Consider the following 4,638-nt stretch of genomic DNA (forward strand, 5'->3'; position numbering starts at 1 on the left):
TACCTACTCCTGAACACATATGGTAGCTCTACTATGTCATCCTTCCACTCCTCACAGTCTAGATAAGGCCTCCATACTACATTGTCTATCTCATCGATCACTCGACACCAATACTCTAGCCTCCCAATCTGTGGCTAGGAAGTAATCATATCATAAAAATGTACATAACTATGCCCATGTCCCCTACCTCTAAAGTGTATTGGCCGTGTCACCGGAAGATGCTCATATGCCCATATCTACAACAATGTCACTCTGCATCCTAATCCTGCTGATCCATGATATACAAACTAATGCAGCTCATAATACATGTGTGTGAGCAAACACGACCACCATGCAAACCTGGTGTGCTTAGTCATCAATGTTTCCAATGTCCTCCCCCATCCCACAACCAACCATCATGTTGTCCTATTCGAATAGAGGAACCCACTGATAACTCCTGCCAACACCATCGATAGAGCCAATCCTATCCCTGTCATGGTGTCCCAAGTCACATGTCCCACCCTCATCTCCAGTCCTGGATCCTGAAACACTCATCTCAGTGCATTCTTGTCTCCCTCTCGATTGTAAGGAACCAGGCCCCCAATGATCGGTATCCTCAATATCCTGTATACATCCTCCAAGGTGACTGTCATCTCACCTATCAAAAAATGAAACATGTAGGTCTCTGAGTGCCATCTCTCATCTAGTGCAATCAGCAATCCCATGTTCACTTGAAACTCAGGCATATACATAATGTATCGCAAGCCCATAGCCTCAACCACTTCTCTATCCTTGAATGTCAGCTCTACTCGCAATCCCTAAGTCGAAGGGATTCTCTCCCGTGATTCCAGCATCGGTAGGTCCTCCTGCAGTCAAGTAAATGAACTATGTCAATCTTAGTGGTACTCCTTGTTAATCACAAAGTGCTTCTTTTTTATCCTAGTGCTTATATCTATCATATGGCACTCTATCCTAGTAGTACTCTCTGCTCATCACAAAGTGCTACTTTTTATCCTAGTGCTTATATCTATCACATGGCACTCTATCCTAGTAGTACTCCTTGTTCATCACAAAGTGCTTCTTTTATCTTATCTTTTAGGGAACCTACTTGAGTGTATACTCTTGAGTAGCTTATCCAATTGACAATGTATGTTCTATCACATAATTGTCAATTTCAGCCTAATCCAATTGGCAACGTATGTTCTATCACAAAACTGTCAATTTCTATGGTACTCCCTATTCATCACAAAGTGCCTCGATCTATCCTATCCTAGGGCCTCTGCTTGAGTGTATCCTCTTGAGTAGTTTCTTGATTGGCAATGTGTGTTCTATCACAAAATTGTCAATCCTAGCCTTATTTGCTATCCTAGTCTTCCCTAGAGGACCTGTTTGAGTGTATCCTCTCAACAACTTTTCCCATTGACAACATATGCTTATCACAGAGCTACCGATTCGGACTTGAAGACATAAACATGCATTCATGACACAAACGCGCATACATACTTCACAGATGTTTCTGCATTTCACAGACATGCCTGAAACACAGACGTGCTTCTGTTCTGCATAGACGTGCATGCCCTGCATAAACATGCCTGTATTTCATAGATGCGCTCGCATCTGACATAGATGCTTTTGAAATCATATATGCGCCTACACTCTACACAGACATGCCTGGTACCAACGTAGACGCGCCTTCCCATCTTTTGACCCACTTCACATTTTTTTTGCGAGCTACCTAATGCGCATCTATTACCCTAATTGGCATGCGTTTATGACAATAATTAATGCAACAAGGTACAAGGAGGTTTTGTGGTACTCATTGACTCTCTTGCATCTGCAGGCCTCTGATATCGACGAACACGATCGAATGTGTGCACCAATGCCATTGCTGCTGACTACTGATTGCTCTATGCTCTCTCTACACTCTGATCTCTTAGGTGTGTGGATGGCAATGAAGCTATTTTCCCTCGTAGTCTATCTTATAGACTACCCTAGCACTAGTCTCCCGAGTTAGTCTTCTTTATCCCATGACTCTGTCACTCTATCCTATCCGGCCAGTCCTTTCTAGCCTTTCTTTCTTATTGAGAGATTGTATGCGATCTTTTCAAACAAATTCATCCAATCTCTCGAGGGGGCATATCATTCCCATCTTGGGGCAACTCTATATCAATTTATCTTATCTTCTTTGAAACAACGCAACAAGTTGCATTGTCTCAAAGAGGGGCAAAATGTAGACACCTAAAATTGTTCCGTCTAATTAAATAAATATTTTTATTTATTTAATTATTTAAGCCTAATTCTTCTATTAATTAAATAAATCTTTATTTATTTAATTAATTCATTTATCCTCTTCTAGCATTTTTCCTCATTTAAATAAATACATTTATTTATTTAAATTATCCCTTTTCTAAATTAAATAAATACTTTTATTTATTTACTTGATCCCACTTCTTCTATTAATTAAATAAATCTTTATTTATTTAATTAATTCATTTATCCTCTTCTAACCTTTATCCTCATTTAAATAAATACATTTATTTATTTAAATTATCCTTTTTCTAAATTAAATAAATACTTTTATTTATTTACTTGATCCCACTTCTTCTATTAATTAAATAAATCTTTATTTATTTAATTAATTCATTAGCCTTTTCTACCCATGACACATGTCATTCATCTCTTAATTCCTACACTACCTACCCTCTAATTATTTTCCTATTTCCTCTACCTACCCTCTAATCTTAGCCGACCATCTATCTTTTACACCTCTTAATCTTATCCCTCCATTTCTTATAGTGTCTTCTATATAAGGAGATGCTTCTTTTATTATCAATCCTCCTCCCAAGCATTCTAACATTTGAACTTTCATATGCGATCAAGCCTACTTGCAACCACATTTCCGTTCTTTGTTGAGCTCTTGTGCACACATAAAATATGAGAGCAAATATATCAAGCAAGATCAATGGAGATAGGAAGAATGGAGATTCAAACCCTATTGGACATATGATGGTATACTCTTTGGGATTTTGTTGATTTGCATTGTCTTAGGTAATCTTCATATGTTACAGTGGATATTTGTTGTTGTTAGGCTAGGGTTTTATGGTTGAATATATTTTAGTCTTTCAATATTGTTGCTTCCATTTTTACCATAAACAATTTCTTATGGTGGCCTTTGAAGTTTTCCTAAGTCTGCATTTTTTTCACTATGGTCAGGACCCTTTTAATATTTTAGCAGGTATTATTTTCCCTAAGTCCGGCCTAAATATTCCAGCTAATGTCTCTATGATTAATTGTCGAACAAATAAAGGTTCCATAATTCTGCATGTGCATGAAGTGGTCGACGATGTTTTAACCCAAGCAGGAAGATGCACGAAGGATAGGGGTCAATGTTAAGCGGTTGTTGTAGTTGGTTTGTAAAGAGTGAACATATCTAATGGCCTTTGTAGTCCCATGAAGGAAGATGCAAGGAAGTGAAGGACCATGACTTCACGAGATGGTACCACTTTTCCTGAGCAGACCAAGAAGGTTTGACGTTGAGGCCTCTAACAAAATTGAGATGGAAGATGATTGGATGATGCTCAATCAGACCTTTTGTGGACTCATTTGCCATAGTGGAAGGTCAATATCATATTGATTGATGGTGATTGTGCGATGTGCCATGCTGGACAAAATCTATGGTTGACAAAGAATGTATTTCAATGTAGAGGTGATTAATACTGTTTGTTGTCACTCGAGCAGGAAAATAAGGGCAGGAGGAAATAAGCTTGTCGACATAAGATGAATAGAGATAAGTTGAGATACATGTATGGTGACTGATTTTCAAGAAATCCATTCTAAAGGTTGTTTTACGAGTCGAAGTGAATTGGCAAGCGATGCTGGCAAGTTTTCAGGGAGCTGTCTTAGCAAGTTCCATCGCCATGACAATGAGAGATTGAGATTTCCTGACTTGCATAAGGGGATAAGGATATTTTATGAGTTGGAAATGATGTGATCAAGGAATTGTCAACAAGATCATAGATTGCATACTGTCAGGAATTCTCACACAATGGTAAGAATTAAGAAACCATCTCCGAGAAAATTTTAAAAGGATAAGGACTCCATATCGAAAAAAGAGATTCTGAAATAGAAGTTGTGTAGTCAAGAAAATAATGTGATCAGAATAAAATCATTCACATAGGATGAGCTTTGTCAGAAGGTAGCAGATTAACAGTTTGAATCTGATGGTATCCTGGATCTGAAGGATATGATGTCTTAAGTCCATTTGCTTGTAGGATGAGTAGAAGGCAATGAAGTGATGATTTTTCATGCATGAGTACCACCAAATGAGACAATTTTGTTTATAAATACATTTAAGTGGTGTTCTCAGTTGGTAGAAAGAACATAAATCTTATTATCTTCTAGGAAGGTTTTGAGATGATGAGAGTGATTTTTGAGCAATATCGTGCAAGGAGCTATAGTGAGCTCTGTGATACCAGATGGAAATTATTCTTGAGCGAGTATGCTTATAGTCATTGGAGCCTTGAAAGTTGGGAGGATAGTCAGTGGAGGCTTGAAATCCATTTTTCATTAGAACAAGACCTACATGACACATCCTCTACCTCTTCTCTACCACTGGTTGGCAGAGGGTTCTAGGAAGGGCCTCACAGAGGAACAAGAGCA

The sequence above is a fragment of the Cryptomeria japonica genome, chromosome 4, assembly GCF_030272615.1.
Source record: "Cryptomeria japonica chromosome 4, Sugi_1.0, whole genome shotgun sequence".
Taxonomy (NCBI): domain Eukaryota; kingdom Viridiplantae; phylum Streptophyta; class Pinopsida; order Cupressales; family Cupressaceae; genus Cryptomeria; species Cryptomeria japonica.